At 35.0% G+C, this 13586-nt stretch overlaps 1 protein-coding gene across 4 annotated transcripts in view; it reads left to right on the top strand.

The window, feature by feature from the left end:
• Nucleotides 1-13586, top strand: part of TBC1D5 (TBC1 domain family member 5) — a 450518-nt gene that overhangs the window by 61831 nt on the left and 375101 nt on the right. Inside the window, exon 3 of one of the 4 annotated variants that reach the window (XM_036332709.1) lies at nucleotides 9903-9928. The exons of the other annotated variants lie outside the window; for them this stretch is intronic. The gene's annotated coding sequence lies outside the window, so the exon portion shown is untranslated. The remainder of the gene's footprint in view (nucleotides 1-9902; nucleotides 9929-13586) is intronic. 4 annotated transcript variants of the gene reach the window in all.

The raw sequence follows: 13586 nt of genomic DNA, 5'->3' as shown, positions 1-13586 counted from the left end.
GGCTTTAAGAAAACTTAGAATATTATAACACCTTTCCATTTAAGCACATACACCCTCTCACTTTAGTTTGAGAGCTTTATAGTACTCCAAAGTAGGTATTTGTAGTATATAGTTTCAAAATAGTTCTTCTTGATCCTAAATCTCATCGTTATTTTTCTTAAAATGCACAATTGCAAGTACTCATTCATTAATTTGGTATCCCCTACAGTGGTGAATCTTAGGGCAGGGAACATTCATTTCCCTAGGATGGGTAAATCTGAATCATGTGTGGGCATTTTAAAATTCTGTCCCTAGCCTTGGCTGGATGACTCGGTTGGAATGTCACGTACACTGAAAGGTTGCGGGTTCAATTCCCAGTCAAGGCACATACCTAGTTGAAGGGAGACAAGTGATCAACGTTTCTTTCTCACATCAGTGTTTCTCTCCCCCTTGCAGCCCCGCTGAGTTTTTCCTTACGAGTGTGATAAAAGTAAAAATCATTTTTACCTATTTGAAATTATTGCTTTGTTACATTTGGATTGTTGAAAATTATTAGGCTGGTAAATTAAAAACATGTTTTATTTAATTATATTTATACTAGTAGCCCGGTGCACGAAATTTGTGCACATTAAAAGGGAATTAATTGCCCTAAGCAGTTTGGCTCAGTGGATAGAGCATCGGCCTGCGGACTTTCTGGTCAAGGACATGTACCTTGGTTGCGGGCACATCCCCAGTGGGGAGTGTGCAGGAGGCAGCTGATCGATGTTTCTCTCTCATCGATGTTTCTAACTCTCTATCCCTCTCCCTTCCTCTCTGTAAAAAATCCATAAAATATATTTTTTAAAAAGGGAATTAATTAGCAGAGATATTTTAATATTGCTATTTGCCCTTTCTCTATAATAGAAGTGTGAGAGATGAAAGGAAATTAGTAAAATGTATCTGAAAATCATATATAAATTTATTAATAAATAGTAACAAAAGGATATAACAACAATAGAGGTATGATATAAAAACGACAAAAACATGATATGAAAACAATAAAAACATGATATAAAAACAACAAAAACACGATATAAAAACAACAGTGATGCAAACAATGACTGATAAAGTGATTAAACTTATTCTGATATCTCCCTGTACACCACATTAAGAGTGAAAACACTTTCAGAGTGCTTGACTAATTTCCTTTGTGATGAAGTACTTAGAACTTTAATTGTAACATCACATGCTCTTCAAACTCGAGAGAAAGCAACATATAACTGACTATGTGCAAAAACGGGTTCAGGTAGGAATATGCCTACTCTGTCTAGAGTTTGTCTTTGTGATTTATTAATAGTCATCACAAATGCTGGCATCACGGGAAACCGTTGTCGAATCAATTTAAATGGGAGGTCAGTGTCAGATGGGGAAAAATTAATTATTGGAATCAGAACAGCCTCTCCCTCTGCAGATCCTGTTAATACTTCAGCTTCGATAATGTTAGGTCGTAATCTTTTGATAATAAATCTGGTACCATTACAAAGACCCCATTTACTATTGAGATTTCTCAATAGCATGATGATTGCACCCACTTTCAATTTTAATATATGACATGGCATTCCCGAAGGAGTAATACTATTAAGAAATTCGATGGGAAAATATTCCTTTTCAGCATCATCTGTGGAGTCAATGGAATCATCACTCAAATATGTGTGAAAATCTCCGAGTATATCCAAATTTTCTTCATTTAATTTTTGAACATGCTCATTTTTTGGACAAAGAATTGCACATTTAGATATATTTTTAATATTATCTATAGCAGTGGTTCTCAACCTTGGCTGCATATTAGAATCCCATGGGAATCTTTAAAATCCTGATTCCTGGGCCTCATCCTCCAGAAATTGTTTCTTTGTTATGGGGTGGGGCCACAACATCAGTAACAAAGAAACAGAATTAAAACTTTATTGTGGGGAGCCGCTACAGTGTTTTGGACAGGTTCAAGCCTTGGACTGAGGAGAGGGCACAGTCCTCTCAAGTCCCAGCTTGGTGGGCAGGGCCCTCCCAGCACAATTATAGCCAACAGCTGTAGTTGTAAGCTTGAACCTATGGTGTGAACACGTGGCCCCAGGTGCCTGAGTGATGTAGGCTTGGTAGAGTTCAGGTGCATGTAGTTGAGTAGGATTGAAACCCTGGAGAATGTTGTAAACATCTTGTTCACGCCCTTACTTTGCCTCGTATCATCTGCTATAAAATAAAGGCATGGGTTTGAGCGTGGTCGCTGTCTCTCAGAGAAGCAGCATCCCACCAGAGACCCGGCTTTCATTCTCTTGTCTGTCTTTTCTAAGCCTTTCAGCCACCCCCACTCAGGTTCAACCCCGCTCTTACAGGAAACAGCTCCGGGAAACAGCTTGGGGGAGGGTGAAGCTGTTGCCAAGACAACCCCTGCAGGACTGACATCCTTCCAATTGGCCGAGGCGGTTCTTCAGGATGTGATGAACACCACCCATGGTTTTTATATAAGTAGATGTGCATCATAATTACCAGAATCCAGTTGTTTGTCTCTATCCCATTCCAGGCCACTGTTATCTCTTACCTGGACTTTGCAGAAGCCTCTTAGCTTTCTCAGTCCCCACCATGTTTGTTCTCTACATAGCACCAAAGTGATTCTTTTATAATGAATGCCAGGTCAGGTTACTCAAAATTCCACTGTTTATTCACTAATTTCTAAACTCTTACAATGAGCTTCAAGGCCCTACATTATTTGACTTCTTTAAAAATCTCTTCTGTACTTCCTTTCTCCTACTGTAGCCACAGTGGCCTCACTGATGTTTTTCAAACATTGTTGTCTGCAACTCCATAGGCTGGGTATTTGCTCTCGCTCTTCCCTTTGTCTGGAAAGCCTTTTCCTTAGATATCCAGGGCTTTTTGTTTATACTCACCTTCTTCAGGTCATCTCTTAAATATCACATGTCAGAGAGTTCTCTGATCACCTTATATAAAATTAGAACCTTAATCCTTTCTCTACTCTCAAACCTTCCTTATTCTCTTTACCTTGGTTCAATTTTCTCTGAAGCATGTAATATCATCTGAGACAGTGTTTGTTTGTTTATTTTTATTTATGATCTGTTTATATTCTAAAGAGGGTTCTTTAGAATATAAATTTTATCAGGACAGGAAATTTGTTTTATTTTCTATGGAATACCTAGCTTTTAGAGCTAATTTTGGCAAATGACAGGCACTCACTGTGTTTATTTGTTGAGTAAATGAATTAATGAATGATTAAAGGGTAGAATTTTAGGTAGATGTGAGAAGCTTTGATGTGTTTGAGCAGTGGTTCTCAACCTTGACTGCACATTAGAATCACCTGGGAATCTTTTTAAAATCCTGATTTCTGGGCCTCATCCTCCGGAAATTCTGTTTCTTTGTTACTAATGTTGTGGCCCCACCCATAACAAAGAAACAGAATTTCCGGAGGATGAGGCCAAGAAATCAGGATTTTAAAAAGATTCCCAGGTGATTCTAATGTGCAGTCAAGGTTGAGAACCACTGTGTTTGAGGAACTGAAAGAACTTTCCTGTACATTTGAGAGTGGGCATGGTAAGTCTCTTAGTTTCAGAGGACATTCATTACATGTAGTTTTGTCAGACAAACTAAAGAAGTTAGACTTCAGCTTTATCTGTAGGTATCACGGATGGCACTAATTGTGTAATCCACATTGATACACTAAAAATGTGATCAGATCCGCATTTTAGAAAGTCTGGTTGCTAAAGATGTATGAATTAGAGAGGAGCATGATGATGATCACCTAAACTAGACTAGTGATATAGAGATAGGAATATGGGCAAATTAAAGCAGGCCCCAGTGATTAATTGGATGTGGAGCAAGAATAATGCTATGGCCAGCTAGGTGGATAGGTTGCTATTCAGAGATCAGATGAGGTTTGGGGGTAATTGAGTCCAAATTGTGTTTGGGGTGTTGTATTGGTTTTTTAGGGCTGCAGTAACAAAGTGCCAAAAATTGGGAGGCTTAAAACAACAGAAATCTAGAGTCTAGATTAGAACAAGCATGTCAAACTCGTGGCCCGCGGGTCACATGTGGCCCACAACTAATATTTTCGTGGCCTAGCCAATATATCGGTATGTAAGAAACATTTTAATACAAATTTCGTAACTTAGTTTTTACAATATCCTGTTATACATAATTATTAATAACGAACTACAATGTTCACTAATGACTGATTACTATAATCGTGTTGCATTCATTTCCCTTACGCACCTTATGCGCAGGCACACCATCTCTCTCCACTAATACTAGCAGCGAATATTTTAGCAGCCGATTGCCATGTCATTGGTCTTGCACTGACTTGTTTGGTGTGCACAAAAGGAAATATTTTGCTTTCGGAGAATAAGAAAAATAGATTTATTTGCATTATGCTTATTAATTTGTGCAGTTATTCAGTGTCTGGTAAGTTAATGTTCAAGGAAAAATATTTTTATTTAAATGTTCTATTTTATGTTAACGATTACTCATTTATTTCAGCTCTTTGTATTCAGCATGTCTTTATCGAAATAAACCTAGGTTTCTATGAAAATTGAAGCTTTTGTTTTTTGCGGCTCACATAAACTTAAACCTTGTTTATTTGGCCTGTGTTAGCATTTTGAGTTTGCTATACTTGGTCTAGAAGACCAAGATTAAGGTGTTGACAGGGCCAAGTTCTCTGTGACTGCTTTAGGATATAATTCTTTCTTGCTTCTTCTAGCTTCTGGTGTTTGCAGGCAATCCTTGACTTTCTTTGGCTTGTGGATGCATCACTACCATCAAATGGCTGTATTTCTTCTGTGTGTCTTCAGCATAGTCTTCCCTCTGTGTCTCTCTCCTTGTCCAAATTTCCACATTTTATAAAAGACACCAGTCATATTGGATAGGACCTACCCTAAAGTGACCTCATTTTAACTTGTAAAGACCCTACATCCAAATAAGGTTACATTCTGCTACTAGGGGTTAGGACTTTAAAATATCTTTTATTGGTGAATGACAGAATTTTACTGAAAAATTAATAGGATTTGATTAATTGAATTAATATCGTGTAGGAGGTCAGGAAGGAGAACGATCAAAGGTAGATCTTGAATTTTCGTGCTTAACTGAGTGAATGCTGGTACTGTTAGAAGGAATAGGAAAGTAGGGGGGAAAGGGAAAGACATTTTCTAGACAAGGTGAGGGCAGAGGGAAATGAGTTTTGTTGTAAGCAGAATTTGGAATTGTATGAGATAGTCAAATCAGTTCATGATCTAGTCAGAGTTCAGGGAAGAGTTTGCATGGTAGGTAATAGCTTTGCTTTGAGAATGTTTTGATTCTCGAGGGAGAGAGGATAGACAGAGGAGAGCTAAGTCTGAAAAGAAAGCTAAAGAGAGAGAGTTACTTTTGTTGAAATGGATGCCTTCATCCATTATAGAAAAAAATAGTCTGAAGAAATGATCTATCCCTTTACTCTGTCAATTCTGGTAACGTCTGGATAGTGGATTTAGTAGCCGAAGTGGTCGCTGCATGAACAGAAGTAGAGTTACCAGTTCCTGACAGCTGTGAGTCAGCCTCTGGGCATCTTGCTAAATTTTCAAATATAATTATACAGTAGACTTCCTTTAACAAATTCTGTGTTCCCAGCTATAATTATAACTGCTTTTCTTGCCTGTAGCCTGTTCTTTGTCTTACTACTCTACTCCTTATCTCCCCCTGCTGGTTAGAATTATCCTCTGGTCATTTGGGATCCAGAAAATAAGAAGCTTGTTTAGTGAGATTTTCTTTCCTCAGCATAGATTTACCAGTGCACTTCTTTCAACTCTAGTCCCAAATACATTCCCAGTAATGAGAAGTAATTCTTTAAAGCACACACTAGCAATATTCTATATTAAAGTAATTTTTATTTTCAAAGAATATGGAAATATAAATTAGGTACATTGTAGGCTCTCTATGCAGCTATCAGAAAATGACCACCACAACTTATCCAATGATCCACGTAATAGTTAAGACTCTAAAATCTTGCTCATGGCCATGGTTTAGACTAAGTTTTTGTATTTTTAGTAAGTTAAGGTTTATAATCAACAATGAAGTCATCATAAATCCTGCAACCATAATCCTCCAATAGTTTTCAGGACTCATTATGACAGTAATTTGTAAGATCAGAAATATGAGTGGGATTTCCTGTTTTCTCATATATTTTTACCACCCAAATAACCATTATGAAAATCACTTTAAAAAATGGCCTGAGGTCCTTTACAAATATATTGTAGTTTTGGGGTGATAAACTTCAAGAATATATTTTTGTGTCACATAGATTATACTCTAATTTTAATGTTTCTTAAAAAAGAACTTAAATGTATAGATTTCTGAATGTGCAGGAGAAAAGGTATGCTTGACATTTTAGCCTGCCATGCAAGTAGTCCAAAAGGAATTATGAACTTGTGACAATAATACATTGTATATGTAGTTTTCATCACTATCTTATTGATTAAGGGTATTTGTTATGTGGCAGGCACTGTACTAGTTGCTAGTACTCTGACATTTTAGTTTGAAGAACTAGATTTTAAAAGTTTCCTTAAAATGCTTAAAATATGCTTAGGAATAAACAGAGTATTCAGTTGCCTATTAAAATAATTTTGTGTATTCTGGGTAGCTTTAAATATTAAAAAGTGGGACTTCCCTTACACAATAATTGGTTGACACTTTTTGACCTCATTGTAAGACTGCAGAATTTAATGAACAAATAAGGAAAAGAAAGTTTTGATAAATAAGGCATTTTCTTGATACATTTAGAAGTGAGCTTTGAAGCCTTTTAGCATTAGATTGACAGGTTTACTTTTTGTGAAAGAGATAATATTTCATGTTTTCAGGTCCTCATGCTGTTATAGGACTGATAGAGTCTTGTAAAGCAGGGATTTGGAATTCACTGTTCTAAGAGATCTCTCTTACCAGTATAGTTTTATGCTCATGTGGCAAGGTTTCAGGTTGAGGAATGAGATTAGATTTGCAGGGGCAGAATTTTTGCTGTCCTTGTTGTTTTGGTTCCCAAGGAATGCTTACCCATTAGCCTCAAATGTGCTGTGGTATTAGCTACTTTAAAATAGATTTCTCAAGACTCTTTATTTGGAAAACCTTAAATATGCATCGTGATGCATTACTTGCAATAAAAAATGAGGCTACAATTATATAGAACAAAACACTACAGCTGCTGACAGATGTCATTAACAACTTACTCAAACACAGATCTTTCTAAAAGGAACTGGTAGGCATCTGAGTCAGAAAGTTAAGGTCATTGTAGCTCAAGGAGACATTCTGTTGTCCAGGACATTTATTGTTTTTTGTTTTTGTGGCCATAGTCTTTTAAAAATGTATTGGGACCTTGGTATTTGATATAGTTTTAAAACTTTCTTCTGAATTACAATTAATAAATGTAGAAGGAATGAGGGAAATAGCAAGTCACCACAAGGCAAATATTACATTAATTGTGGTAGGCAAGATCCATTAATGGATGCCAAAATAGGATGCAAGTTTGAAGAGAAATAGCCTATTTGCATAGTCTAAAAGTATCCCCCTAAGATGTTTAATAATTTAAAAGGGAAATATAGTAACTTTACAGAAGAAAAAGTGGCAGACACTGAGTGATTTAGATTAGCATCACCAGTTAGACTACATATTAATGAGATATGATGTGATCCATTGAAGACAGCACAATATCACTGATGTGATATTATTGCCAAAAATGTATAACTTAAGTGAAATTATGAGACAACATTAGGCAAACCCAAATTGAGGTGCATTTTGCAAAATAACTGTTGAGTACTGTTCAAATATATCAGGGTCATGAAAGACAAGGAATGTCACTGATTGGAAAAGACTAGGGAGACATGACAACTAAAGGCAATGTGGGATCCTGGGTAAGATCCTAGAATAGAAAAAAGTTGGAAAAATAGAAAAAAAAAGGCAGAAAAAATAACATTAGCGGGCAACTGGAAAAATGAGTAAGGTGTGTAATTCAGTTAATAGTACTGAACCAGTGTTACTTGTATGGCTTTGATAACTGTAGTATAGGTACATATAATGTTGACAGTAGGAGAACCTGGTGAATGCTATGTGGGAACTCTCCTACTTTTGGAACTTTTCTGTAAGCATAAAATTATTTCAAAGTAAAAAGTTTTAAAGAGCTAATTCTTCTGGAATCTAATATAGTGCTCTCAAATTTACCCAAGATACATAAAGTTATTGCTCTACCACAGTGAAGTGGCTTTGGTTTTGGAAATAATAATTATTTAGACAAAGTTCAGGGTAGATTCCTGGTGCAACATATTTTGCTCAGTACTTTGTTGCTGACCACCATCTGTTATCTCATTTCCTCTAATCATCTTTTTTTATTTTTTTTTAAATATGCTTTTATTGATTTTAGAGGAAGGAAGGGAGAAGGATAGAGAGATAGAAATATCAATGAGAGAGAAACATCGATATGCTGCCTCCTGAACACCCCCTACTTGGTTCATGGGTCGATGCTCAACCACTGAGCCACACCGGCTGGGCTCCTCTAATCATCTTTTCAAAACAAATGTTGAGACCCAATTTGTCTAAGTTGTTAATTGGCCTCTTGACTAGTATATGGAAGTATTTCAAGATTAGAAATGAATGATATCCTTCACTAGGAAAGGAGAAAGAGGGTCAAATATATGGTGATGGGAGAAGATTTGACTTTGGGTAGTGTACATATATATATAATGCAATGCAATGTACATATAATGTATCATATAAAATTGTATACTTGAAACCTGTATAATTTTATTAATCAATGTCACTCCAGTAACTTTAATAAAACAAAAGAAATGGATGATATCCAGAAGTGACATAAAAAATGAATAAATAGCAGTTATCTGAGGATGTGTTCCATCATGATTTTACAAAAATGTGGCCATGTTTCCAAGATGTAAAAGATATATATAATACAGTGTTCCAAAAATTTGTCCTTTTTCATACAAATTGCATTTGAGATAGGTTTCAGCTGTGAAGAAGTCTCTGGGAAGAAGTAGGTCATGGAATAAACTTTTCGTTCTATAATGTGAAATACACAGCAGGTCACTTATCCATTTGAGATTAGAGTTACATACATAGCCTTTCTAAATAAAAATCTATAATACTACTGTCTGAACATGGAAAGCTATTAGTTATCCTTACATAGAGGTTTATGCTTTATTGTTGCAAATACCACTACCAACTAAACTTAATGAGGTTAGTGGCTCTGTTATTTAAAAAAATCCACAGTATTCCATCTAGAATAGTGCTGGTGATAAATCAGTATTTAATGAACGAACACTGAAGACTATGTAAGGTAGATTTCTATATTAATGTAAAATTCGGATGTCTACAGTAATGCAAATTAGGGCTGAACATTTTGAATCCAAGTCATTTCAGAGAATCAACTCCTTTCTATTAAGTCTGCATTTGCTTTTAAGGGGGTCTCAAATTCCATAGTTGATAATTTAATGATACTATGAATATTTCTGTACCTGGGTTTGTTTTGTTTCAGCAACAGTGTGGATTCTGGTGATGGCAGGGCATACATAGCCCATGGAAAGTTCCTTAGAGAGTTGACAGTTGTTTTGCCTGAGAAGTTGAAATCAGGGGAGTAGAGAGAGTGAATAAAGAATTCTGTTTCTGGAATATAATTCTTAACAATCTTGTAAAACTTATTCTAGCCAGAAAATATTTCCAAAACAGTTATTAGTATTATTTACATCGTAAGGAGAATTTAATGGCATAGTCAACTTGTATCATTAGACAGCTTAAAACATACTCTTTGGAGTAATAATATATGAATATATTTACTGGAATATACACACTGAAATTAATAACTTCTGCTTTGTTAATAAATTCCTAATTTTACATTGTTAAATTATTTGTTTTTACAGACCTCATCAACCCCTTTGACCCAAAGGTAAACTTTAAAAATGTCATTTTTAATTTTTTTTTTTTACTGCTTTAATAGCTGATTCCTCTTTCTCCATCACGGTACATTATGTTTAATCCTAATGCTTCCTTTCATAGTCATGTATAAAAGGTAATGAATTTCCTTCAAAAACTAGGTTTGGTTAGCCTACTTTAAACTCTTTGGAGGAGTGATCATGTGCACTTTGCTTGTGGACGAGGGAAGGGTTAATTTTTTTTCCGCATTTAAGTACTATAGTATGCCCATAGGAAACTAAAATTGCTTTAAGTCTCATTTAATCTTTTACAATTTTTATTATTCTAAAGGAACCAAGGCAGTATTTATAATTTTTACTTGTTTTCTATGAGGAATATATAGGCTTTATATTAAAATATGTGCTTTAATGTAAGATACAAACCTTCCCTTTGGTTTTAAACAGGGCAGATTGGAAAGAAAGTTGATGGGGGTTTGGGTTCTAGCTCTGCCAGATACTCTGTGACTTTGAACAAGTGAATTTATCTTTCTGAATCTTCTTTATTGTCATCTATGAAATTCTGAAGTTAAGACTAACTTTCTACCATGGTTTATAAGGGTTACATTAACTAAACATGGTAATGTATATGATAGCACTAGGGCAAGTTGCTTAAATCCATCAAATCCGCTGTGAACAGTGGCTCCTGGAGGTGTGCTGAGCACTGTGCCTAGAACACAGTCCTCACACTCAGCTAATTGGCTCTGATTTTCTGATGAGAAAATGCCTGTGAAAGGATGTTGTGAGTTGTAATATTGGAAGAATAGAAATATAAAAAATGCTTAATTGTTTTAAAGATAGTCAACTAAATTGATGCAGTTTTATAGAATTTTTATATCACAAACCCACAATTTGTACAAAATAACTCATTAATTATTACGCAATAATTAATAACATGATTTTGAAACAATAAAAAAGGCAGTAGTATATTATCCTATTGTTAAGCAACAGATTTTGGGCTCTTTCAAATTATTTCTTTGTGTTCTTTTTTTGTTTGTTTGCAGGGGAAAAGTCATAGTCTGCATTTATAATCAGGACTAGCTTCCTGTAAAATTATTTATTTTAACTTTTTATTTATAGATTTTGAAATTTACAATTCTAAATGCAGCAATAGTAAGGCGCTGCATTTTTGCAGGAAACAAAAAGTACAATTAACGTAAAGTCAGAGCCAGCCACAAATAAAATATTCCAGCAAACTGTGTAAGGAAAAAAACTGCTCTGGGAAGCAGATGCCAAGAAATGTTGCAAAGGTGGTTTTATTACATTGGAAAGAAAAGAATACCGAAGGATTAATAGTAACAGCAGTAGCAGCAGTAATAGTAGTAGCAGTAGTAGTAGTAGGATGAGGAGGAACTGGAGGATGGAGAGGGAGAGGTGGATAGCAAATAATATTGAATGAGCACTTCCTAAGTCTTAGGCACTGTTTAAGTACTTTATGCAGATTTTCTTCCTTATTAATATAGTATGCACATAGACATGTAGGAATGATTAGGAATATGTTCCATATTGAAAAAAATATTACTTTTATGTTAATAAGTACTGTAATTGAAGTTATATATGTATATATATAACTGTGTATGTAATCACACACATATATATTATTATATACAAGTGTTATGTGCATATATATTAATATATATAAAACTAGAAAATGGAACCTTCATATCAGAATACGTTTTATCTTCATTCAATAAAAAATTCTGATTTGTAATAATATTTTTTATTTACTTGAGAAAGTGACTTGCTATAAAAAGATATGTTTATGGTGTACGATTCTTGATATTACCCTGGGAAATATTTTTGTTGTTGTTATCTGTGACTTGGATGAGAAAATGCGTTTACTAGTTGTAGGTGATATTAAATATTAATGATTAATCTCAGTTTCTTTACTAGAATTATTTTAGAGTTACCAGAGGGTTCTGTTGCTTGATGTTTAGTTGAATATTAAGATGGTTGGAAAATATTTAGTTAAATCTGGTTTGCAGTTTTTTCGTGTTTTAACTAATAATAAAACAGTTATGTTTACTTATGTTCATTTTTAACTGGGAAAATTAGGTGAGTTGATAGTTTCATTATATTTTTATTTCTAAAATGGAAATGGTTTTAAAAATCATACATGGAAGCCAGTCAGAAAAGGTGGTATATTATATGATTCATTTTTAATGAAATGTCTAGAATGGGAAAATCTGTAGAGACAGAACATTGATTAGGGGTTGCCTAGAGCAGGGGTGGGAGAGATGATGGTAGGGAAAGAAGGAGAGTGACTGCTAATGGGTGTGGGATAAAAATGTTCTAAAGTTGATTGTGGTGATGCTTGCACAACTCTCTGTATAAATTAAAATCTTGAATTATATACTTGAAGTGGGTGAATTGTGTGGTATGTGCATCATATCTCAATAAAGCTATTAAAAACATGATACATGACCCTTTGTAGAAAATACCAATAGTACATAAAAGGTAAAGAAGAAAATAAGATATACTCCAAATTCCAACTGTTCCTGTGTGTCAATCGAGAGGAACAACCTTATTTTAAATAACTACTCAATCAATTTCATTGTGTGGATACACCATAATTTGTTTAATTAATTTCCTAAGGATGGGCATTTTATTGTTTTCCATTAAGTAAAGTTGCAAATAAGATCATTGCATGTGTATTTTTGTGCAATTACCTTTTCAGGATAAAGTCTAGAAGTAAAATGTTGGGTCAAAGATTATAAGGACATTTAAATTTTTGATTCATATTTTAAAATTGCCCTTTATTAAAATGTTCCAGTTTGTGCTTCCCCAGTGGTATATGATAGTGTCTGAATCAACATACTCTTGCTAGTGTTGGATCTTGTCAGTATTTTTAATCTGTGCCAATTAGAGGAAAGTAAAGCTTTTTTATTTACTTTTTTTTGTGTGTGTATAACCTGTTATATGTCCTTTAAATTTTTAAAATATTTGTTTTTCTTCTTTGTTTCTCTGTTGGGATAACAATCCCCCCTCCTTTTTTTTTTTTTTTTTTTTTTTTTGCTTTGATGTGTAGAATCTTTTTCTATTAATAATATTTACTTTTTGTCTATTAAATAGAATGAAAATATTTTTTCACTGTTTATTTTTATACTGTGCAGAAGTTTTGAATTTTGTGTAGTTATATTTATTACCTAAAAATAGCTTTAGTAACTTTGCTACATTCCAGGATTATAAAAATATTACCATATTTAAAATTACTTTAATGATTTTATTTCTTACTAGAGGCCCCATGCAAGAATTTGTGCACCATTGGGGTCCCTCGGCCAGGCCTGTGGGATCAAGCTGAAACTGGCTCTCCGACATCCCCCGAGGAGTCCCGGATTGCGAGAGGGCTAGGCCAGGCCAGGGCAACCCACTGGTGCACAATTGGGCCCGGAAAGACGCGGGAGGTTGACCAGCCAGGGAGGGACCACAGGAGGGCTCCAGGGTGTGTCCGGCCCATTTTGCTCAGTCCTGATTGGCCGGACCCCAGCAGCAAGCTCACCTATTGGTTGGAGTGTCTGCCCCCTGGTGGTCAGTGCACGTCATAGCGAGAGGTTGAGCAGCCTTAGCGTATCATTAGCATATTACACTTTGATTGGTTGATTGGATGACTGAAAGACTGGACACTTAGCATATTAG

This window comes from Myotis myotis, unplaced genomic scaffold (genome assembly GCF_014108235.1).
Source record: "Myotis myotis isolate mMyoMyo1 unplaced genomic scaffold, mMyoMyo1.p scaffold_m19_p_13, whole genome shotgun sequence".
NCBI classification, from domain to species: domain Eukaryota; kingdom Metazoa; phylum Chordata; class Mammalia; order Chiroptera; family Vespertilionidae; genus Myotis; species Myotis myotis.
The sequence above is the reverse complement of the archived record's forward strand: the minus strand, read 5'-3'. Positions and strand labels throughout refer to the sequence as shown.